Below are 26,396 nucleotides of genomic sequence, written 5' to 3' on the forward strand. Positions count from 1 at the left end.
TGGGACTACAGCCACTGGGTCTGATTCATCTTCCACCCATGTCAGCAATTTAGCGTACTTTACCCATGACTTTAGACACTCATCTTTCACCTTCTGCACATCCTTCACTGTTTCCTTCCTCAGCAGATGAGCTTCATGGACATCATTCCATCTTCCCATCCTTTGGTCATACTCGCTCATCCATAGATGTGGGATGTCTTAACCCACTGGTCCAAGCCCTGCAACATTACTGTGCATTGCTGGCAGCAGAAACATCATCATGGCTGCCGGAAAGCATGCCGCTCGCTAGAAATCACCAGAAAGTGCGCAGTGAAAAAGCTGAAAATTAGGCCACCATCTACTTTTGCCTATGTCAGTGGTAACACAGGAGACCACTGCCAAAACCCATCATTTGGCTGCTCACAGAGAAAAATCATTGCAAAAGAAACAGAGCCGTTTGAAAAATCAGTTTTTATTTTGTGTCAAATTTGCAAAAATCAGGGCTCAAAAACCACCCAAAAAGAACCATCCTTCTTGTTGGGTGGTCAACATCATTCCACTTCAAGAATCTACATAAATATAAGGTCCACAGGAGTATGTGTGATCTGAACAAAGTCCATTTTTGAGGATTGCTTGCTGGAAGAAAGCTGTCAAAAATGGTTGTAATACTGTTACTCACCTCTATCAGAAGCTGGCGAGTTAAAACCATTTTGTGTAAAGTTGTACATTGAGCCCAAACTATGCCAAAGAAAGAGTTGCTATCAGAAGCCTAAGAGGTGGAGACAATTCAAAACTATATTCTGAAAAGGCTTGAAGTAAGAAATTGTTTGATGTCGGTGTTATAAATGTGAGTTATATTACAAGATAAGACAAGTTTTAGACATTGGGTTTAAGAGTAAAGTTTCCCACACTGTGCTTCAAACAAATTTCACACCTCCTCCCTGAACAAAGTAAACTTCCCCCTGCCCTTGGCTAACGAATTGACAGGCTGGTGTCAAAAGAAACTGGGAGTGGCACCCTGGCCTGTTGCTCAGAGTAAAGACAAAGGAATCTTTGGGCTGAATGGGAATACTAATTCGGGTGTGACTGACAACAAACTGCTGGCAGGAAGAAGAACATGTGACCCTTTGAGTCAGCCCAGCTCTGGAGGCGGACCAGACTGAAATGTGGATTTAACATTGGAGTAAATATATGTTTCAGAAAAATGCTTATAACAAATTGCACTGAACTGACAAAAATGTGAAACTTTGAGATTGTTAAAATGAAAAATTCGCTCACAGTTTAAGACTAAGCTGTAATCCGTGCGATGTTCGGAGAATAAACCCCGGAATTTATTATTATTGTAGCTACTGTGTAAAAAATTAAAGAAATGTGCCCAGATGGGGTGTGCATGCATATATAAAAATTGGTGCAGAATTAATATTGAGAAACCCACCAAAAGCGCAAAAAAGTTGTCATTTCTGAACCAAAGCTCTTAGGAAGATGAGAGTTGAACAGAAATGTACCTTAGGCGATATGTCATGTAATGTATGTAGTATTAACAAGTTGTGTATATTGTAAATATGTGTTTTATGAAAAATAAGATATACTGTACAGGGACAAAGGGGAGGGTTTTCCCCTAAGCCATAAACATGACACAGGATGACACACTGCTCCTTTCTCAAATCAGGGGACAGGAAATCCTCTGTCCTATCAGATCATCAGAGGGTTGGGCATAGAGAATCAGCCTCCCCACCCACTTTGGAAATACATAAATAGGGACTGCTGAGGACAGACAAGGGACACACACTTTCCACGTCTCAACTGATTTCTTGGCGAAGCACTCTGCAGGAAGATCCAGATGTAGATCTAGAACCAACTCTAGAACCAAACTCTAGAACCTTGAAGCAGAGAGGCCTAACCCACAAGCTGAACCTTTTTCAGAGGCCTTCAGAATCCTTTGCAACCTGATTCTAACCCCTAAACATCCATGGGGCCTAACCAAACCATTCAACAGCCTGGCTGAGCTGTTTTGCTATTCTAGCTAAGAACCCTGTGCTAGAACCCATTTCCAGACCCAGAGAGCAGAGCTGTATCCAGAACCCGTCAGATCCAGACCAGAGTGCTGTGCAGAGAGCAGAACCCAGTGCCTGAGACCTGTCCGGTAGCAATCGAATCCCAGCCAAACCCTTGACCAGATCTTTGATGGGGCCCACTCCATTCCAAAGCCATAGGAGTGAGTATCTAGTCTAGAACTGTCCATAGTCATCTCTTAGTTTAAAGTAATCCTATTCCAACCATTTCAACCTATCCATAACTGCATTATTGAATCTCTGTGGTCTATCCTAACTTCTTCTCTCCTCCACATAATCCTTGATAATTGTAGCAATAATCATCTATGCGCTGATATTTTTCTGAAGAGGGACAAGTGTTTTGACGGACAGAAGTCAGAGCGGAGGTGCCGCTGTTCTGGTGGCTGCCCGTTGAGTTTCTTGCTTCTACATAGCCCCTTAGTATAAGCCTATCCTTGTTTGTAAATCTTTAAAGCGCATCTTTCATTTTGAAAACTTGACTCTGTTTCTGAAAAATCTACCTTCACAAAAACCTCTGTAACCTTTGAACCGAACGTCCTAGAACCGAAATGTAACTGTCATTCTGAAGCTAAGATCCTAAGCCTTCCAACAAACCTAAAACATTCCTTATAGTTTTTCTGCAATCGCGTTTCACGCACGCAGAAGTGTTGCCGCGAATTGCAATTTAGCTCAATTTCACCACATGTCAAAATAGCTGTTTCTTGTTTTCAACTGCTGAATTTCGTTTTCAATCTGATAATCATTCATAAATCATTGCTAGTGTTGACCTGAACCAATCCAAAGTAACTCTCACTAGTTCTGAATCTTAGCGAATTAAAGTAATTTTTAGCATTTTTCTCATTCATTGCAATCACATTCATAAGCATATTGACCTGTTTTAAAATCATACCTGTTCTCTCTAAGCTTGCTGGGGGGAACTGGGATTGAACTGCATTATTGATTGTATTCCTGAAACCTGTGTGCCCTCACTTCCATCTTTTCATATTGCATAGTGGGGGGAGTGAGTAGTAACAGGGGAAAAAGTGATTATATTGTCTTTTGTGGAAATCATATCAAGTTTTATTTCTGTGTTGCATTCTTTCCAATCTGGCATTTCCTTGAACTCATACAAAGTATTCTCTGCTACATTATTCTCCTATTCCTACTCCTAACTGATTAAAGAGATTGGTGATATTGTAATATTACCCAGTGTGCTATTCAGATATTCTTCTATTCATAAAAGTGTGATATATATATATTGTTCAATTCTTCAAATAAACCTTTTAATTTGCAAAACAAACCTACTTCTTGGCTCAGCTAGGTCCGGAAGATCCAAAGAGAGGGGCTTTATAGAAAGGTTCATCATCGAGATTTAAAGAACTTTTGACATAAAAATATATAAATAAGGGTTTCCATTGGGCATCCCAGACTAGGCATTGACTTAGTTGGAATGCTGGATTGAAGTCACTTACAGATTGGGGGCTCGTAGCGGGACTTCTGGATTAGATCTACCACTTGTGCAGCTTAATACAGTGTGCTAACTAATAGGATACATAAATCCTGTTGGGCTACCACGCTGTGTTATGCTGTAAAAGCACCCCTCAAAAAGTAACGCTCTCAGGAAACGGTCTGTTTTGCAAAATAAAATAAAAAACTTCTGTAAGTCAGGAAGGAAATCAATTTCCAGAATGGCGACATTGGTAGGCATCAGGATAGCTAAAGAACACCTTTTACATAAGTTATTTGTGAGAGGTGAGTGTACTGAGCAGGACCAGAATGTGTGGTTGCAGGCAATCACACAACAGATCACTGCAACTGGGTTAGATGTCTGGAGAGATCAGGGTTCCTTACATGTGGCCCTGAGTGAACTATATATGGCCCCTAAATCCAAGGATGAGCACAACAAGATTGCCAAGGTAGTGGCATATTTATATTTATCTGTGGGAGCCATACAGGACAAATGTGCTGAAGGCCAAGATCTGGCAATTAGGCAACTGATGGCATTAGAGAAGGCCCAATCTGATCTCTTCTCTTCTGAGCAGAGGCTGCAGAGGAGCCAGGAGTCAGAAAACGAAAGTAGACAGTATCTAGTTAAAATCAAAGAGGATAGGGGTATCCTGCAACAGGAAAGGGCAGACTAGGATACCAGAATTCTGGCCTTGCAGAAGGAGTATCAAGAAGGTTTGGACTCCCTACTGCAGAGCCAGAAAAAGCTGAAGCAACAACTGGATTTCAACAGGGCATGCACAGAGCAGGTAGCCACCCTGCAAAGCCACCTGGATAGAGAGAAGGCAGAGAGCAATAAATTATTTCTGAAAGACCTGGACACTTAGGCAGAATTCCAGGAAGAGCGCCAGAAAGCTGGTGCCTTTCAAAGGCAGAGGGACGACCTGGCGGCACAGAGGCAGGCTCTTGCTCAGGAAAGGGACACCTTAGGCCAGGAAGTCTGCCACTTAAAAGGGAAACTGGAAGAAAATCACCTGGCCCTCCAAGGACTGGGTGACCTCCAAAAAGAGCATCAAAACTTGTTAGAACACCGCAGGAGGGTGGAAGATGCTCTTGCAAGAAAGGAGCAGGCCAGTAGGGACAGGACCCAGGAGGTAACCCTCCTGCAGCAAAGACTGGCCCACTAGTGAAAGATAAACGAGGAAGCACAGAGAGAAAATGAGGCTCTCTGTCAGCACAATGATAGGCTCCAGCGACAGGAAGCCATGCAAGAGAGTCTGATAGAGTCTAGTAAGGCCTTGATTGAGGAACAGAAAGCTCAGGCTCTTGCATGGCAACAGGGAGTAGGGGCTGATAGAGATGAGGTTCGCTGGGAAAGGGAAACACATGAGCATAACCTCAGGAACCCTAGTACCAGAGGCCTTCATCTTTCCCAGTCCCTGGACTCTGCCACCCCCATGTCCCCTGGCGCACATGAGCCCAGGGCCACGGGGATGGCAGATTACAATCCAGTCAGAAGTATGGGACTCATGGACCAGCACCTCCCAGGCATGGATGGGCGGGCATCTGAGTATGGGCACCCAAGTACTGTGAAGTTTAGTGGGGAACCCCAGGAGAGCAGGCCCACTAAGGGCATCCTGAAAACCTCTGCCCAGTTAGGACAGTGGGGGGGTACCCATCAAATCCTGGCATTAAGGAGGAATCAGAAGACTCCTCTGAGCACCCCAGGTCACAGGAGACTAGGTCCCCACATTCTGCCAGCCATTCCCAGGCTCACAGAATCTGGGAAAACCTGGAAGATCAGACGGGCACCTCTGGGAGCAGTGCCTCTGAGTCAGAGGATGAATGGACCAGGGTTAACCAAGAAGGCCAATAAGGCAAAAAGTGCCTTGCCTATGGACCCCTTAAAACAGATTAAGGCAATAAGGAGTGTCATCACGCCTTATCACAGGAATGCCAAGTATTCTGTGTGGGAACACTTAGAGCTCTTTGAGCAAATGATGGAGACTTTCCATTTGAAAGACAGCAGTAGCTGCATTCAGTACGTATAATGGACATTCTCCCCAGAATACTCCAGTTTCTTTGCGGGGCTGGAGGACCAAAATCATTCGAGATGGTCCACATTTAGGGCGGCCATCCTAAAGCATTTTTCTGTTCGCAGAAATCCCCAAGAGGCTCGTAAGGCAGCCTACAATTTACAGTGTGGGGAGGATCAGGCCCCACAAGAATTTGTGCAGGAGTTGAAGCGTGCCTTTAGGCAGACTACCAAAAGGGTGCGCACGGACAGCAAAGAATTTGTTAATACGTTTTTCCATTTCTTACCCAAATACATCATGACCCAGCTAGTGAGAGATTTTCATGAGAAAAGATCACTAAACTGGGTCATTGAACAGACCACCCATATCTATGAGGTGCAGAAGCCCATTGAAAATAAAAATAATGCTCAGAAAAGCCCCAAACCAACCAGCACCACTGCCGCTGCTAAGGTGGCAGAGGTAAAGGTTTCCCCCATTTTAGATTTGGAGATGGGGGGGGCTAAAAACCTGCCTGCACCGAATAATTCCAAGCCCAGAAGGCCCTCGAGCCAGTCACAGACAGGGAGTCAAGGAGGTAGTCCCACAAATGGGATCCTTCACTCTCTGGCTATGTAAGTCCCTACTACAAGGGAAACAGACCCATCCTGGGTTATGTGTGGACTCCTCCAGCCCCGGGGGGGGGGATCCAACCAAGCACCTAACCCAGGGAACTTCCCTCCTAACTTCCCCCAGGAGGGCAGAAATTCCCCAAATCCTGGGCAGAACTTTTTCCCCAGGTACCCACAGAACTTCCAAACCCAAAATCATCCATCCTTCTTTCCTCACTTTCCTGAGCCCAGACAACCTAATCCGAGAGAGGGGAGGCCAATGGTGGAGGGGTACCCAAATCTTCCCAACCCAGGGTACTACCAGAGAAGGGATAGTTACCCTTCCCGGGATGAGCCCAGGGGAGAAAACAGAACTCTGTATCAGCCTGAGCGGGTTTCACAGCTTGAGCGCCAGGTCCAAAACATGGTACAGGATCTGGGTCGCATGCTGAGGGCTCAGCAGAACCCTCAGATGAGCATGCCAGCGCAGAATGCCCCAAACTCTGGATCTGGTGTCCCAGAACAATGACAGGGCAGCACCCCGACAACTCATCGGTTCCCAGGGAGGAGGCACAAGGGGAAGGGGGGTGTAAAGCCTGGGAGGAAGCTTCCTTCCCCACTTGTAAACAGACCCTGGAAACCCAGGAACCGGAAACAAAATCTCCTACCCCTGAAAGTCTGCCACACAAGGAGCAGAGGGGGGGTAGGAGAAACAAAGGACCCAAACAGACCCATTTTGAGGAGGAAGTACAGATCTTCCAATTTGAAGGAGAGTGATCCTCAGAGGATCCTGGGAAAAGGATCTTCTCCTTCAGAGATGAGGGAACTCCTCCCAAAGAAAAATGGGTCCCAAAGGTTTCACATCCACACTGGGTAGATGTGGGGACTGAGCTTGCGCCGCCCATCATCCAATCCCAGAACCAACAACATAAAAAATCCCCTGGTTCAAACCCATCCTGGTGACTGCCTCCAAAAAGAGGGGTGGGGGGCGGCCCAGAACCGGAACCAGGGGAACTCAAAACTTCTCCCATCTCTAGTTGCCACCTTTTTCTTGAAGATTCCCAAGACTCCCCACAGAATTCTGCCCAAATATCTTCTCTCTCCATGTCAAAAACCAGAAACCTCACCCACCAGTTGTCCAAAATTTGACATTATCTGTGCCCCCTTGCGGAGAAGGAGGGAAGATACTATGCCCCGGTTCAAGTACAGGGGCAGGGTACACTTTTGGCACTAGTGGACACTGGATCCCAAGCTACTCTTCTGTCCAAAAGACCTTTGATGAACTGAATGCAGGAAGGGGGGAGAAATACCAAATTCCTCTCACCTCTCTTCCTGGACTGAGCTTGCGCCGCCCATCATCCAATCCCAGAACCAACAACATAAAAAATCCCCTGGTTCAAACCCATCCTGGTGACTGCCTCCAAAAAGGGGGGTGGGGGGCGGCCCAGAACCGGAACCAGGGGAACTCAAAACTTCTCCCATCTCTAGTTGCCACCTTTTTCTTGAAGATTCCCAAGACTCCCCACAGAATTCTGCCCAAATATCTTCTCTCTCCATGTCAAAAACCAGAAACCTCACCCACCAGTTGTCCAAAAATTGACATTATCTGTGCCCCCTTGCGGAGAAGGAGGGAAGATACTATGCCCCGGTTCAAGTACAGGGGCAGGGTACACTTTTGGCAGTAGTGGACACTGGATCCCAAGCTACTCTTCTGTCCAAAAGAGTAGCTTGAATGAACTGAATGCAGGAAGGGGGGAGAAATACCAAATTCCTCTCACCTCTCTTCCTGGACAACTTCAGAACTTTGACGGGAAGGAAATTCCCGTCAAGGGGACTGCAGATTTGGACATTAAAATTGGGTGACACAAGGTGAAACACCCAGTCATAGTAGTGACTCCAGAGGGCACCCCTTGTTTACTAGGGAATGACCTCCTGAGAAGGTTGTCACCCCTAATAGACTGTGTAAACAAGGTCCTCTGGATCCAGACTAGCCGACCAATAAAATTGAAACAGAGTGTCAACCATGTTAGTTTAAACGGTACATGCCACATGGTTGAACAAAAATCTGACCAAGTAGAATTTCACTTCCAGAACAAACAAATTCTAAACGTGACAGTAATAGCAGTAGGACAACAGACTGGTGATGGGGGGTCCTCTCTATTTCTGAAAATCAACCTTCCTTCCAGTTTAAGGTGGTATTCCACACTGGAAGGAAACACTCTGAAATTCTTTACCAATCCACAATCAGACATTCCAACTCCTATAGTCCAGAAAGATGAGAAATCAGCTCAGAGCCTGGCTGATGTTCAGCAAATTGGAGAGCAGTTGTTCATCCCAATTCAGTTAAATGAAGGGAAGGACTCTGTTTTCGCCAGAGTGTGTGTGAACAACGGTAAGAGCTTCATCAGCGAAGCCATGTCCCGCCAACTCCCAAAAGATCCAGCCATTCCCACATTTAGACTCATAGACAAATGGGAAATTGATCTGGAAGCACCCAATTCCAAACATCTCCTGCCAAGCAGGTGTATGCTCAAAATCTCCATAGGCAACAAGAGCATAGCCCATAATTGTTGGGTCGTGCGAGACGTCACTGCCGCCTTTTACTTAGGCAGTGATATTCTCAATCGCTTTGCCATTAGTTTGGACCTAATAAACTTCAAAGCTTGGTCCCGATTAGCGGATAATCCCATGGGCTTTGATGATCCAGAGAAAGCATTTAGGTCAGCTCAATTGCTACCTTATGCAGTTGAAATTCAGAAAGGACCCGACAATTCTCCCTGGAAGTGAAAGTTAAAAGAGGACAGAAATTGAAAAACCCTGATGCCTATATTCATCTTGTATTTGTATTTGTATTTGTTTTATTTGTATAGCGCAAACCAGGCCCGGAGGCTACCGGGCGCATATCTTGAAGGCGATGGTTACATAGGTCGCATACAGTGATTACATGGCAATCAATAAATATAGCAAAGAAGGCATAGGTAGGTAGTACAACGATACATGAATTGTCGATTACAACCAGACAAAGGTTATCGCGTCACGTTTCAGAGTGTAGCTCAGGCAGTGGAGGAGACTAGCCAACATTTGGCTCTGTGTTTGAATAGGTTGAGGGAGGGGAGGTTTCTGATAGTCAAGGGGACAGTGTTCCACACTTAAGCTGCCAGGACTGGGAAGCTCGATCCACCAGCTGTTTGGAGCTTGTATCTCGGTATCAGTAAGCTCTGGTTCAGAGTAGATCTAAGTGAGCGAGCTGGGGTGTACGGCGAGAATCGAGAGGAGAGATAAATGGGGGCCAGGTTATTCATACATTTGTATGTTAGGGCGAGCGATTTTAGTGAGATCCTTTGGGTGATTGACAACCAATGAAGGCTCTTCCTGGTATCCGAAATGTGTGCAGATCTGGGGATGTTGAGGGCTGCCCTGATGGCGTTATTTTGTATGATCTGGAGCTTGTCTAGGTTACCCTGATTAGTGCCCTGGTACAGTGCATTACAGTAGTCCAGTTTGGACATGACGAGGGTCCTGGCGAGGGTAGTACAGTTGTGCGTAGAAAGAAAAGGGCGACATGCTGTGATCAACTTGCAGGTATAAGCGGCGGCGGCCGCAACTGCATTAGTTTGTCTGTGAAGGGAGAGGGTGGAATCGAGATAGATTCCAAGCGTTTTGGTATCTTTGGAGACTTTTATTAGGTTTCCATCAATGTTGAAGTAACTGAACATAGGGTTCAACTTGTTTAGTCTTTGCTGAGTCCCTAGGATGAGGAGCTCTGTCTTGTCATCATTGAGACAAAGCTCATGTTGGGCCATCCATGTTTGAATGACGTGGTAAACGTCATTTAAGGCTTCAGAATCTACTGTGTAATCACCCGTGATGGGGATGAGTATCTGGGTGTCATCAGCATAATTCGTGTAGGTGACACCCAGATAGTCAAGCACATCAAATAAGGGTTTAGTAAATACATTGTAGAGGGTAGAGGATACACACGATCCTTGGGGGCCACCGCAGGGGACTGGTGCAGGGTCAGCAGCGGAGGTGGGCGAGAATACCCTCATCTGTCTGTTATCCAGGAAGGATTGAATCCAGTTTGTGGCCGTATCGGAGAAATGAGCTGCAGTTTTTAGATGGTGACAGAGGATTTGGTGATTAACCAAATCAAAGGCCGCAGATAAGTCTAATAGTAGTAACAAGGCTAATTTACCTTTGTCTTTGAGATCCTCAATTTGGGTTTTGAGATCGAGGAGGGCTGTCTCCATACCGTGCTTAGGTCTGAAGCCAGATTGTCTCATGCCTAATAGGTTGTTTGATTCCAGATAGTTCTGTATCTGTAGATAGGCTGCTCTATCCAAGATTTTTAGCAGAAATGGGACTGTTGTGATGGGCCTGTAATTGGTTGGAACCTCCGGGTCTAAGGTGGGTTTTTTTAGGAGAGGGATGACCCAAGCATCCTTCAGGTTATTGGGGACCACTCCCGATTGAAAGGAGGCATTGATAAAAGTGGTGATAAAAGGGGCGAGGTCATGAGCCGAATCCTTGATGATCGGGGCTGGACAGGCGTCCCCTTGGCAGTTTGAGGGTTTTAGGTTACAGATGATTTTTTCAACCTCCAGAACAGTGAGTGGTGTGAAGCTGAACGGCACCGGGGAGTCAGGGGTAATTATTTTAGGTGGCCTGGTATTACTAAAGATAGGGGTGTGGAGGGTATTTTGTTTGGCGTTGATTTTGGATTGCAAGGTGGATATTTTATTAAGAAGGGCATTTTGTATATTGTTGCACCAGGTGCTGTCCTTGGCGCACGTGTCCGGGGCAGGTGAGGGAGATTCTAGCTCTTTGAGGATTTTAAATAATTCTTTAGTGTTCGATTCTGCCTGGGCTATGCGTGAGTTGTAAGTCTCCTTTTTGGCTTGTAATATGGCCTCCTTATAGTTAAGAGAGGTGATCAAAAGGGAGGCTTTATTAGTTGCGCTCGGGTGACTTTTCCAAAGTGCTTCGGCTTTGCGTTTTTCTTTGCGCAGCGCGTTGAGCTGCGGGGTGAACCAAGAGTTCAGGTGGGACTGTTGTTTGGCTTTGCGGATCTTTAGTGGAGCTATGCTCTCAATGGCATTGGTCATTAGGCTGTTAAAGGTGTCTACTAAAACAGTAGGGTCCTTGTCCTTGTGCTGTGAGGCAAGAGTGTTTAAACAGGGGAGGATAAGAGGAAGCAGTTTTTCCCTGGTGATATCTTTTTTGTTTCTAGTCGGTATGGCGGGGGCTATGGTGGGTGTGGGCTGGGGGTTGGTGGCTGGCAGAAGGAAGGTAATAACATGGTGGTCGGACCAGGCGCAGGCATCGTTAGAGATGACATTGGTGTTACAGTTAAGGTCAGCTAGCCAGTCAAGCGTTCTGCCTTTGATGTGTGTAGGATCACGAATGCGCTGCTGGAAGCCTAGGTTGGAAAGGGTGGTGTCTACATCAGCGGCCATGTGGTCCTTGGGATCTGTGAGACCTAGGTTAAGGTCGCCTAGTAACAGTATCTGAGAGTTAGGCTTAGTGTTAGTCGACAGGGTAGAGGCAACATCATCAATGAATGAGCCCAGTGGGCCTGGGGGTCTGTATATAAGGTGGAGTGTTGCTGTGTTGGTAGGAGAGCGATAGTTTCACTGAAAGAGATTCTGCAGAACTAAGTTGAATGTGGGGAGCAACTCTCATAACAATTTTGTCACTATGTATAAAAGCGACTCCTCCTCCTTTCGACAGGTTGGATTGGCGATCGTTTCTGATAATGGTATAACCCTTGGGTAGTGATAGGGCGAGGAGTGGGCCAAAGGCATCATGTAACCAAGTTTCGGTGATAGCTAGGAAGTCAAGGTTCTGGACGGTGATGAGGTCTGCGATGTCAAGGGCATGAGCCGTGAGGGATCTTGCATTAATAAGGGCTCCCTTTAGTGCTGAGATGGGTGTGGTGGCGAGTGGAGTACTAGGTGTTATAGTTGAGTTGGGCAGTGAGGGGGCAGAGCGATTGCGCAAAGTACAAGGTGGTCTGGGCAGTCTAGTTCTAAGTCTACAGTTCCTCTGTTGTAGAGTACATGGAATGTTTGGAGTAGGTTTAGTGGCAAAGTGCTTGAGCCAAAGGGCTGGGTCGTTGAGGTAAGGGTTTGGTGGAGGGTCAGGATAGTGAAGCATGATTGAAGGGAGAATAGGTTGGTAGTTATGGGAAGTCTTAGAGGTACTTGTATGGTAGCTGGCAGCAGTGCAAGCTGACAGTCCTAAAAAGACTGTGAGTGTAAGGACAGTGCTGGCAGAGGTTCTTAGCTGCATGTCGCAACTTGTGTTTCTCAGGGACTAAGGATGTAGATATATGGGCTCTAGATACAGGGTATAAAGAGATAACGTGGTGCAGATAAGCAACCATCAGAAAGACAAATCTGGTCAATAGGCACAGTACAGGGACATCTAAATTCGAAATGGCACAATTAGGCAGCCCACAGCAGTGCAAATCAGGTCAGTAGGCCCAGTACGGGGATATCAAAATTCGAAATGGCACAATTAAACAACCAACAGCAATGGCACAATTAGACAACCAACAGCAGTGCATAGTCATCGACATCTAAATTCGAAATGGCACAGATAAGCAGCCAACAGCAGTGCAAATCCTGTCAATAGGCACAGTACAGGGACATATAGTTTTGATAATGGCGCAATTTAGGTGGCTAGTAGCAATGCAGAGCAGTTCACTAGGTACAATACAAGGCATCTAGAATCGGAATGGCATACTATACAATTCTCCCTGGTAGTGAAAGTTAAAAGAGGACAGAAATTGAAAAACCCTGATGCCTATATTAATCTAAATGCTTCTCTCCAACAGCAAGGGTTGGGGGTAAACCCAACACCATTAGTCAATATAGAACATGACACCATTCCAATAGAGGTGGATAACAGCTACTTAAAGGCGATCACTCTAGCCGCAGGCGCCATTATTGGAATGGCGGTTGATGACTGACATTTTTCCATTGATTTAGGAAATGAACTGTTAGGACCAATCCCCAAGGACTGTTTTGACAGTGACAGTGATGACAACACAACACCAGACAGGATCTTTACCCGGCATGGGGGGGACTTCTTGGTGTACACTTCCTGCCCTTATGGTAAGGAAGATGTGACTTGTGACTTCAGGAGGGTTGAGGTGATTTTCCAGGTCCATGAGGGCTGCCTTTCCCACCTGAAGCCACCAGTCCAAATCAGCACTCTGACCAGGGACTTCTCCACCCAGCATGGAGGAGGCCGCTGAGATAACAAACCCGGAAGTCTTTCCAGGCTTCAGGCAGATGGTTGAAGAGAGAGTCAACCTAGCTGATGCCTGTGAGACTCTGGAGCAGAAGCAAAAGTTGAAACAAGTTTTCTTGGATTTTCAAGATCTGTTTGTGGTGGACTCATATGACTGTGGTCGCACCGACATCCACACAACAACAATTCCCACGGACCCTGGTATGACTCCAGTGTTTGTGAAGCAATATCGCTTGCCTATCACATCAATGGAGTCCCTTACTGAAATAATTAAGAACCTTGAATCCCGTGGGATAATCAGTCCAGTCCACAGCACCTTCAATAATCCGGTGCTGGGGATATTGAAGCCAAACGGCCAGTGGAGACTCTGTGCCAAAGTTAGGGAGCTCAACAAACGAGTCCATACTTCCCGATGGCCTCTTCCCTACATTGACCAAGGGCTGGCCCAGATCCAGGGGTCACAGATATTCACTGCAATAGACCTGGCCAATGGATACTGGACTGTACCTGTCAGTAGGGAGGACCAATACAAGCTGGCTTTTACCTTTGGGGGCCAGCAGTACACATGGACCCGGACTCCGTTCGGATACCTCAACTCCGAGTTCAACATTTTTCTACATAAGGCCATGCCCGACCTGGGTGAGAGGCGTAACCTGACTTATGTAGATGATGTCCTCATCAAGAGCTCAACTGTTGAAGAACACATAGCAGAGATCCATTATGTTCTGACACAGTTGAGGGCCGCCGGAGCAAAACTTTCCTTTCAAAAAGCACAGTGGTGTAGAACCCGTGTTAATTTCTTGGGGCATGAGATTACTCCTCAGTGTCTCTGTCCCCAGGAAAAGAAAGTGGAAGCACTCCAGAAATTGAAAGACCCCACAAATCTGCGGGAACTAAGGAGCCTCCTTGGACTGACTAATTATAGTAGGAAGTTCATTGAGAGCTACGCAGAGATCACCAGACCCTGATTCCTCTTTTGAAGGGGGGGGGGTCAAGTGGAATGGGGTCCAGAACAAGCCGAGGCAGTAAGACAACTCAAAAGAAGCCTCTCACAAGCGCCTTGCCTAGCTTACCCTGTCAGAAACAAGGAGTTGTTCTTGGAGACAGGGTTCTCCAATACATGCTTGACAGCGGTATTATACCAAAAGCATGACAAGGTCAATAAATTAATCTCCTAAGCAAGTAAAACTTTATCCTCTGTGGAGGAAAAATTCAACGATTGTGAGAAGGTACTCCTGGCAACGGTGTGGGCATTGAAGAATTACCGCCCGTTTATCCAGGGGGAACACATCATAGTGGAGACTCCACACCAGCCTCTGCAATATCTCCAAAGTGACAGAATCCGGGCCGGAAATGTGAGTAATTCCCAAATTACTTCATGGATTCTGTCGATGCAAGGCTTTACTGTGGAGGTCAGATATGGCCAAAACAAGAAGAGTCCCCTCGCGCAAGGTCTGGATGACTTGCATGATTGTGCCAGAGAAAACTGTCTTGAGGGCGAAAGTATAAACATCAAGGACAACATGGAGGCATACCTCAATTCCCCACACAAAGTATTTGAAGAAGACAAGTGTGAGGGAATGCCCACTCTCTATGTGGATGGATGCTCTTACCATGTTGACAACAACGGGGAAAAATAACTTTTGACCGGCGTAGGGAATGCATGGGTGAATGAGTCCCCAGCACCCTCCACTGGGTACAAGATTGGTCCCCAAAGTAGTCAAGTGGCAGAGTTGATGGCTGTGCATGGAGCCATCCTCACTGCTGTCCAACATCAACTCCACGAACTGGTCATAATCACAGATTCGGATTATGTACGGAACGGGTTTGTGGAGCACCTGGTTAACTGGAAAACCAGAGACATGCTATGTGCTAATAACAAACCCTTGAAACATGGGAAATTAATTCAAAATATTGATGACCTGGTCACCTCGAATGGGATGACCATCTACTGGAAAAAGATCAAGGGTCATTCCAAAGGAGAGGGACCAGACAAAACTGGAAATGACTTAGCTGATCAGCAGGCCAAAACCGGGGCCATCCAAGGGGATCTAATAGAGATTGAGTCCCTGTTGGGGGAAATCCAGGTCACTGCTACCACTAGGTCCCAGACAAATCCTCACAATGATCTCTCAACTGCACAATGGAGTAAGGAGACCCGATATGCTGATTTGATTACAGCTCAAAAAGGGGATACAATAATTGGTAAGTTTTATCAACACATTGAGGACCCTGACAGCTTTCCCCTGACAGATACTGATTACATTGGGAAAGAGGACCTCAGAGTGTTGATGAAATGTCCAAAAATGTTCCGAATCCAAGACGGTTTGTTGGTGAGGAAATCCCTAGCTGGCCATGATCAGTGGGTGGTTCCTACCTCATTCCGAAGCCTCATGTTACGTCACGCCCATGATGAGGCCACAGCCGGTCATAGGGGGTTTCATACAACACTTGAAATCTTAAGAGAGGTTGCATACTGGCCATACATGGGGAAGGAGCTCGACCAATACTTGAAGGGGTGTCGTGTGTGTGCACAATTTCAGCCAACATCCCTCACACACTTTGCACCTCTCCAAAAGAGGGGGATAACACTGCCATGGTCAGATTTACAAGTAGATTTCATTGGGCCCGTGATTCGCTCCTCTAGGGGAAATAAGTACAAAACTGAAAGGCAGAAACAGCAGCTGCCCTGATGATCAACCACATCTTTTCGCGTTTTGGGCTACCCCAAAGGATCGAGTAAGACAGAGGTAGCCATTAAACCAGCAAAGTAATGACAAAGATGTGGGAGATATTTGGGGTTAAAAGGAAGCTACATATTGCTTCCTGGCAGCCTCTAGTGGTGCAGTGGAACGATACAACAAAACCATTGTGAGCATATTAAAAAAATTATGGCAGATTCTGAGCCAAGTTGGGATATTCGATTACCTCTTATCCTAATGGCCATCAGATCTACCCCTTCATCTGCAACTAAAATGTCACCGTTTGAGCTGATGACTGGACGCAGGATGGTGCTTCCCCAGCATCTCCTCTACAGGACCCAAGAGCAGACATTGATCAATGCCTCCACAACTCATGAGTATATTGAAAATTTAAGAAAACACCTTCAACATGCTTTTGCCTATGCTCAGCGAAATCTAGAGAGATCTGCAGACAGCATGAAGACCCACTATGACTTAAAGACTACCAGGAAAGAGTACAATGTAGGAGACCAGGTCTATCTATACAATTTCCAAAGGAACCAGGTCAAACAGCGAACATTTCTGTCTAGCTGGAAGGGACCTTTTGAAATTGTAGACAAGATCTCACCAGTCGCCTACAAGATCCGCAGCCCCAAAGGCAGTTTGGCAGAGGGGGGAGACAAGTGGGTCCATATTAATCAGCTAAAGTGTTGCAATCCTAGGCACACTCTGCAGCAACTGGAGGAGTCTTCTGGAACCCCAGAGGGGGAAGCTGCGTATCCATAAAATCGCAACTCTAAAATATTCCACATATAGTCTATAAAATACAATAATTCAAATGTCTCCTGATTTATAAAATGTATATGTCCGCCTCACTACATTAATAGTGGTGGGGAAATGTCTACAAATATGTTTTTGCTTTGTCACCCTAGGAGAGAGAGATAACCTATAGTTGATTGGAAACCATGGAGACTGACCAATGAGGATGACCCGGGGACTGGGAGCAAAGATCCGAGGGGCCTGGAGTATCACTCAATGCTCCCATCAGGACTGGTGAGGAGAACCGATCGACCCACCCCTAATGAAGGAAAAGATGCTGAACTTTGCCATTTGTGGAATCCGGAGAGATGAGGCTGACATCCCAGTATTGCGAATTTCCATTGATGGAAGATCAAAGACCATCGCAAGAGGGGGGCTTGTGGGATGTCCTAACCTACTGGTACAAGCCCTGCAACATTACTGTGCATTGCTGGCAGCAGAAACATCATCATGGCTGCCGGAAAAGGATGCTGCTCGCTAGAAATCACCAGAAAGTGCGCAGTGAAAAAGCTGCAAAATAGGCCGCCATCTACTTTTGCCTATGTCAGTGGTAACACAGGAGACCACTGACAAAACCCACCATTTGGCTGCTCACAGAGGAAAATCATTGCAAAAGAAACAGAGCTGTTTGAAAAATCTGTTTTTATTTGGTGTCAAATTTACAAAAATCATGGCTCAAAAACCACCCAAAAAGATCCACCTTCTTGTTGGGTGGTCAACATCATTCCACTTCAAGAATCTACATAAATATAAGGTCCACAGGAGTATGTGTGATCTGAACAAAGTCCACTTTTGAGGATTGCTTGCTGGAAGAAAGCTGTCAAAAATGGGTGTAATACCGTTACTCACCTCTATCAGAAGCCGGGGAATTAAAACCATTTTGTGTAAAGTTGGTCATTGAGCCCAAACTATGCCAAAGAAATAATTGCTATCAGAAGCCTTAGAGGTGGAGACAATTCAAAACTATATTCTGAAAATGCTTGAAGTAAGAAATTGTTTGATGTAGGTGTTAAAAATGTGAGTTATATTATAAGATAAGACAATTTTTAGACATTGGGTTTAAGAGTAAAGTTTCCCACACTGTGCTCCAAACTAATTCCACACCTCCTCCCTGAACAAAGGAAACTTCCCCCTGCCCTTGGCTAAGAGATTGACAGGCTGGTGTCAAAAGAAACTGGGAGTGGCACCCTGGCCTGTTGCTCTGAATCCTTGGGCTGAATTGGAATGCTAATTCAGGTGTGACTGACAACAAACTGCTGACAGGAAGAAGGACATGTGATCCTCTGAGTCAGCCCAGCCCTGGAGGAGGACCAGACTGAAATGTGGATTTAACAATGGAGTAAATATGTTTTAGGAAAATGCTTATAACAAATTGCACTGAACTGACAAAAATGTGAAACTTTGAGATTGTTAAAATGAAAAAAATGCTCACAGTTTAAGACTAAGCTGGCATCTGTGCGATGTTCTGAGACTAAACCCCGGAATCTATTCATATTGTAGCTACTGTGTTTATGCTAGGAACCTCAAAAATTACAGAAATGTGCCCAGATGGGGTGTGCATGCACATATAAAAATTGGTGTAGAATTAATATTGAGAAACCCACCAAAAGCATGAAAAAGTTGTCATTTCTGAACCAAAGCTCTTAGGAAGATGAGAGTTGAACAGAAATGTACCTTAGGTAATCTGTCATGTAATTTATGTAGTATTAACACGTTGTGTATATTGTAAATATGTGTTTTATGAAAAATAAGATATACTGTACAGGGACAAAGGGGAGGGTTTTCCCCTAAGCCATAAACATGACACAGGATGACACACTGCCCCTTTCTCAAATCCGGAGACATGAAATCCTCTGTCCTATCAGATCCTTAGAGGGTTGGGCATAGAGAATCAGCCTCCCCACCCACTTTGGAAATACATAAATAGGGACTACTGAGAACAGACAAGGGACACACAATTTCCACTTCTCAACTGATTTCTTGGCGAAGAACCCTGCAGGAAGATCCAGACATAGATCCAGAACCAACTCTAGAACCAAACTCTAGAACCTTGAAGCAGAGAGGCCTAACCCACAAGTAGAACCTTTTTCAGGGCCTTCAGAATCTTTTGCAACCTGATTCTAACCCCTAAACTTCACGGGGCCTAACCAAACCATTCAACAGCCTGGCTGAGCTGTTTTGCTATTCTAGCTAAGAACCCTGTGCTAGAACCCAGATCCAGACCCAGAGAGCAGAGCTGTATCCAGAACCCATCAGATCTAGACCAGAGTGCTGTGCGGAGAGCAGAACCCAGTGCCTGAGACCAGTCCGGTGGCAAGCGAATCCCAGCCAAACACTTGACCAGATCTTTGACGAGGCCCACGCCATTCCAAAGCCATAGGAGTGAGTATCTAGTCTAGAACTGTCCATAGTCATCTCTTAGTTTAAAGTAATCCTATTCCAACCATTTCAACCTATCCATAACTGCATTATTGAATCGCTGTTGTCTATCCTAACTTCTTCTCTCCTCCACATAATCCTTGATAATTGTAGCAATAATCATCTCTGCGCTGATATTTTTCTGAAGAGGGACAAGTGTTTTGACGGACAGAAGTCAGAGCGGAGGCGCCGCTGTTCTGGTGGCTGCCCGTTGAGTTTCTTGCTTCTACATAGACCCTTACTATAAGCCTATCCTTGTTTGTAAATCTTTAAAGCGCATCTTTCATTTTGAAAACTTGACTCTGTTTCTGAAAAATCTACCTTCACAAAAACCCCTGTAACTTTTGAACTGAACGTCCTAGAACCGAAATGTAACTGTCATTTCGAAGCTAAATTCCTAAGCTTTCCTACAAACCTAAAATATTCCTTATAATGTTTCTGCAATCACGTTTCACACACGCGGAAAAGTTGCCGCGAATTGCAATTTAGCTCAATTTCACCACGTCAAAATAGCTGTTTCTTGTTTTCAACTGCTGAATTTCGTTTTCAATCTAATAATCATTCATAAATAATTGCTAATGTTGAACTGAACCAATCCAAAGTAACTCTCACTAGTTCTGAATCTTAGTTAGCGAATTAAAGCCTTTTTTAGCATTTTTCACATTCATTGCAATCACATTGATAAGCATATTGACCTGTTTTAAAATCATACCTGTTCTCTCTAAGCTTGCTGGGGGGAACTGGGATTGAACTGCATTATTGATTGTATTCCTGAAACCTGTGTGTCCTCACTTCCATCTCTTCATATTGCATAGTGGGGGGAGTGAGTAGTAACAGGGGAAAAAGTGATTATATTGTCTTTTGTGGAAATCATATCAAGTTTTATTTCTGTGTTACATTCTTTCCCATCTGGCATTTCCTTGAACTCATACAAAGTATTCTCTGGTACATTATGCTCCTATTAATAAAAGTGTGATATATATATTGTTCAATTATTCAAATAAACCTTTTAATTTGTAAAACAAACCTATGTCTTGGCTCAGTGAGGTTGGGGAGATCCAAAGAGAGGGGTGTTATAGGGTTCATCATCCAGATATAAAGAACTTTTGACATACAAAATATATAAATAAGGGTTTCCATTGGGCATCCCAGACTAGGCATTGATTTAGTTGGAATGCTGGATTGAAGTCACTTACATAGAATAGCATCTGTGAGCGTTCCCAGCATCCAGGCATTCCAGTCTTTTCTGTCATCTCAGAGCAGTTCATCTTCTTCATTTCTTCAACAATTACCTTGTCGTGTCCTGCAGAAGGATACACAAACATCCTGTCTGTCCATTCAGGCTCCTTTCTCATTTGTGTTGTCTTGATATAATCATCCTGGTATGGAAATGACGGTCTTGATCTCCATCGCAAGGTTGCCCAGTTTCCTTGAAACTGTCCTCTAGTAGTATATGCTGCTAGATGACTGAGGCACTTTGCACCTTGCGCCGGCATCTCTTTTGAAATGAAGGTTCTTACTGTTGTCATGGAATAGGGAATGAGAGAGCAGACGTAGCAATTCTCATCAGATGCACTCTCCACCACCTTTCTCATGTGTTGGTACCACATATTATTCCCCAAGTGAGCTGAATTATCAAGATAGGTATTTATACCCTGGTTATCTTCTTCTGCATCCCTCTTATGTCACCTTACATGCCAATAGAGGTCAAAGAAATTATCATAATTTGTACTCATACTAGGAAAAATCATAGGTGTTGTTTTTTCAATGGGACCATTAGGATAATAGAGACTTTGAAATGTAAGATACAGAAAAAAAGAAAATACACAGGCATATATATATATATATGAGGCATATAACTCTGGAGAAACATTTGGTTCGCCATACCAATACTCGTTGAACTTGTTCTCTATCTACAACCACATTTTCCTCTTCAAAAATCATTTTAATAAAGGTGTTCAATTTACATTCGTAGTTGCACAATCTGCTCAATTATCACAATCAGGAGTCTTCTTATGACAGGACCATTTTTTGGGTCATAAAGAAAGGTGTGAATATTAACGTCTCTCCTAACAAGAGCAGGGTATGACTGGAGTATAAACAATAAAATAGCAACTACAAGCTGATGTGTGTCACTGTCAATGGGTATCATAGATTGTTATAGAAACAAATATGTTCCTAAAAACAAATCTAGGTATTGATATCTCTTCCAATTTCTATTCCAGAACTGAATGTTTAGGGATAGTACTGATGCAGTTTTATTCTTTCAAAAATTTCTCAAAAGTATGTATTTTAGCCTCTGGAATTCTCTGCAAGTCCATGTGCTTCTGCTTCCTGAATTCCAGTCTAAAAGAAATATGTGATAACCACCCGCTGTTTTATCGTCCTTCTTCTTGATCATGGATCAAGTCTGCACACAAGGAAATTCTTCTTCTTGTCTTGCTTCCTGGTCAACAGGTGCTGGAGGAAGGGTCTCACCTTTGTAGATTTTTACATCTCCTAAATGGAACCAAGCTCTTCTTCCCATTACCCTAACTGCAGTAGGGGATACATTTTCTACACAGAAAGGACCATTACATCTCAGTTTGTGCCATCTATGTGTGAAGTTCTTTATAAGGATTGGGTCTCCAAAATACAACTTTGGTTGTAGAGATAATTCACTTGGGTTGGTTACTTGGCAGCCCTCTTCCATGTTCCTTGACCCCTCCCTCTAATGCTTGACTTGATCTCCAATAAAAGAAACACTGGTAGTCACACATGTCAAATAATCATGCATTTCATTGCCATAGTCTGCGCTACACTCTGGGCATCACTCCTAACTCTATATGGGGGCGTAAAAGGTCTCCTCATGTGACGCCCAGTCACTAACTCGTGGGGCGTAAGATGATGGTCTGAGCCTGGCTAATTACAAAGGGCATATAAGGCTATGTGTAGGCAGTATAGCCATTCCTTTTTCAAAGTTAATCTGATCTTGGCTATCCTCTCTTTTAGGAGGCCGCTGAGTCTCTCATCTATCCTGTTTGCTTGAGGATGATAGGCAGAAGAAAACGTATGTTTTATACTAAATAGAAGTCTGATTTGTACAAATAGTTAATTGACAAAATGTGGCCTATTATCAGACCTCAGTACTTTGCACACACCCCATCTTGGAAACACTTTATGCACTAAAAACTTTGCTGCACAAGTGGCATCAGGGTGTGTACAGGGACTGGCTTTGTTCCACCTAGAGAAGGCACACACCACTACTAATAGATACCTGTATCCAGTACATGTCTGCAGCATATCAATGTAATCGATCTGCAAATGTTGAAACGGACCATTTGGTTATGATATGATATGATATCTCATTTATAACGCGCTTATACACAAGTGTTACTCCTCTAATTGTTCTCAGTGTATGCCCAGCTGTACGTTTCTGGCACATGGTGTAATATACAATGAACTGTGCAACATGTTCCAGAACAAACCAGTCATCTGCAATGGTGGCAGCAAGACTTTCTCTGGTTATATGCACAGGGCAATGTAACTCCTTGAGTGCGACTTTCAACAATGCCGCTGGCATCACTGGATTTCTTTGCTGTCCTGTCTCCATAATGCTTCCATGGTAGATAAAGAACACACCCTATGTTTCCATAGCTCCCCCTCTTCTTGTAGGGCTCTAACCTGAATCTCTATTAGTTGCGTAATTGACAGCATATTAAACCCTTGTCATACTGTCATGCTTCAATTCAATACTTCCTTGACATTCTCAACATCAAAACTCGAAATTTCGGAAGAATACGCAACCCTTTTGCTTCCAAATCTGAAGCTTAATTTCTGAGCGAGATAAAGTCTGTTCGTTTAGCATGTGCTGCGCATTTTATGTCCACTATGGCTGCTGGGAGTTGTAGTGCCTTCATGAGCCTGTCCAAGTGTAGAGGAGCAGCCAAATGCCTCTACCGGAAATCTCACCCCTGTTTTGCCTATATGCTTGAAGCTTGAAATTGCGACATGCACAACACCAGTATAGGTGCCTATCCCACGAAGAATCCTCAAAACAAGTTATCCGCTAAGAAAGCCCTACATGATGTACCTGCAGAGAGATGAGAGTCTCTTAAAGGAGGTTCTTTAAGAAGTGTGAAGTGATGAGGCAAGAGGATGGTGACTTCACATGAAGCAGAAATGACGCACCAAGAAGAGATGCCAAGAAATAAGGCGAATAGACCTTATAGAATCTGATGTTGAAGTGAAGATTTGAGTAACATTTATGTGCGGAATGAAGATTGCACTTGCAAAGAGCACTGAAGAAAATGAAAATCACTTTATAACTGTACAGATGTTGCAACGCAAGTAGACAAAGCAATCACGAAGGCTGGCTATACATAGTGAATAGACTGCAGGTGTTGCTGCCAATATATATATATATGTGTATAGAATCTGTATGTTCGACGTCACAACTTTAGTAAGCCAGGACCCGTGAAAGAAAAGGGCTGCAGAGAAAAACAGCTGAAAATGAAGGAAGAATTGAGAAGGCTTGTCTGGCCCAGTGTCAAGGGTTGAGGCAGCCAAAGAACTGATTATCTATTCAAGAAAATACAATAAATATGAGAAGTAAGGTGAGCGCCTGTTGTGGTGTAATGGAAAAACATTATGAGTGCCAAGATTTATTCATTTAATAGTATTAAATAGTATTAAATGCGAACAAGGAGCTAAAACATGATCTCCTGTGACATGGGGTAGATGGAATTAGACTTTGGGCTAGCTACACTGAGACAGAAGATACGAATGTGCTTGCACTCCCTTCTATTCTGGTGCAGTGATACTTTGCAAGGCAGAATTCAAAGGCAATTAGAATGGCAGACAGCAGAAGTGATGATGGATGATTGGCTAATTGGGTGGGCAGGCATGGTTAAGTACACCCACAAGCACCTAGGGTACAAGCTTGCATGCTGCTAGCGAGTGGAATATTCCAGAAGGGTACAAGCGTGCCAAACAATCACAGAGGGCCACATAGCAAAGAGCCCTATAGTTGAGAGCCAATGAAACATTGTGTATTTGATGACAATAACGATGACCTGCACTAGGGGTGGGCATAAGGTGTCCACCTGACTATGGAGACCCAATCATAATCCTATCCTCCATAGAAAGTATATCTAGATGTTCCCTGTAGACTAACCATAATCTCAGTCAGATTTTCCTTATTTTGCCACATAGTATGACGTCAATGATGACGAGTTTTTGCTATATAAATGTATTTTTTCATGTAAAACATTGAGAAACTTGAGCGAACGTCCGTTGATGTCCATTGTACTCCCTGTTTTAATCAATTCATATTAAAACAGTTATGTTTTTCCAACTTCCTGTTGTAAGAGTAAATTCTGCATCCCCATCCATCGAATAAATTGTTACCTCACTTAAAGGGCCTACGGGTTCACGTAGTAGCAGAGATAGGATGGTTTGAAGACCCATCAACTAGTAAGTTTGTAGTATTTCGGACAATCAGACACCCTCTACCTTCTAGCAAGAAGATTGTGAAGTTTCCTGTGGAGAGTGGCCGATACAGAATACTTGCAAGAAAATCGATATAGGTGGGACGGGTCCCTCTTTCACGAAATCCCTCCTGGGTTCCACAGGTGCCAAGCGGACTGAAGGTGAAAGTGGCCGATTGAAGGAGGGGAGATGATACCGAATGCCTTGAGCTGTAGAGCAAATGGTGAGTAGATTGAGGGGAATGGCAAAATAAGGGGATGGGATTGTGGTAATGGAGAAAAGTAACAGAGGGTTGTTTAGTGTATGAACCAAGAGCGTTTAAGGTGAGCCTGGTTTCCTACCTCAAGGCAGGTTTGGAAGGAGTCATTTCAAACCCCAATCAGGGTATAAATAGGCGGCACATAAACAGGTTTATGTTAGGGCATGACTCAAACTCTAATTTGAGTATTTTAGGGGCTAGGTGAAAAGGGGTACCATGGTATATATATGAAAAGTCGACTAGTATGTCTGTTTGTATATTTTGTAAATGAAAAAAGGTGTCGAAGAGCGACAAGAATAAGCTGTGCAAAATTGAAGTAGAGATAAAAAAGTTATTACCTATTTTAGGTCATTGTCGGTGGCGACCAAAAGGTAGATTGAGATAATTGAGAAATAGAGGTTTTGAGCGGTGAATGTTGGAGCACGCTCATATTTGTTGTTTGTGTAAACGACGGTAAGTATTGACAGTCGATTGAGACTTGTCACAATGGGAGACATGATGCACCTGTGTAAGACGCTGCCAAAACACATGCCTAAGCTCAAACAGTATTGTGAGGAATGGGTAAAGGGCACAGCAGATAAAATGTTTATGCCATGGCCACAAGGGGGATCACTGTTGAAAGCAGTATTGCAACACATGACAACATACTTGCACGCTGTGTACACGGGGAAGAAATTTGAGAAGAGGTTAGCTATTTTAGAGCTCTGGAAAATGTATCAGGAGGAGCAGGAGGATCAAGCGCATGAAGAGTGGATGCTTACTCAGTGCAGGGAGGAAGGTGCCGAGCCTTCTGCTCACCTTGCCTCACCAGAAGTAAATGGCGGTAATGCAGAAACATAGGATTGTATCCGTTAAAGGAACTAAAAGCGGCAACAGGGTATAGTAACCCGATATATGAACCACCTGCTTATAGCAATGTCGATAGCCCAGAAGAGGCTAGAAGAAAGGAGGAGATCTTGAAGATCTTATAGAACAAGGAGGAGAAAAGTGAATGATTGAATGTAACTACAGACATAGAATGAGAGATTAAGAGATGGAAAGGAGAAAAGGAGAAATCTGACGAGGTAACACTCGTACAGAATGAATGGATGGGAGGACAAATATTGCTCAAGCTTGATGGGAAAAGTATTGAGGAAGTCACATAAAGGAAAGATCAAGACGAGCAGGACAGAAAAGATAGGGGACAAGAAAAAAGTCTGAAAGAGGATGAACATAAGAGAAAAAGTAGACTGCAGCGAGAACAGAGGTATCAGGAAGAACAGCAAAAGAAAGAAGAATGAGACAGGCATGAAAGGAAGAGAGAAGAGGAAGAAACACAAATATTAAGGGATAAAAAGATACAAAGATGAAGGGAAGAGAAGAGACAAGAAGAGGAAAGTGTTAGATGGGAAGCG

Source organism: Ambystoma mexicanum, chromosome 1p (genome assembly GCF_040938575.1).
Source record: "Ambystoma mexicanum isolate Mex_15411 chromosome 1p, UKY_AmexF1_1, whole genome shotgun sequence".
NCBI lineage: Eukaryota > Metazoa > Chordata > Amphibia > Caudata > Ambystomatidae > Ambystoma > Ambystoma mexicanum.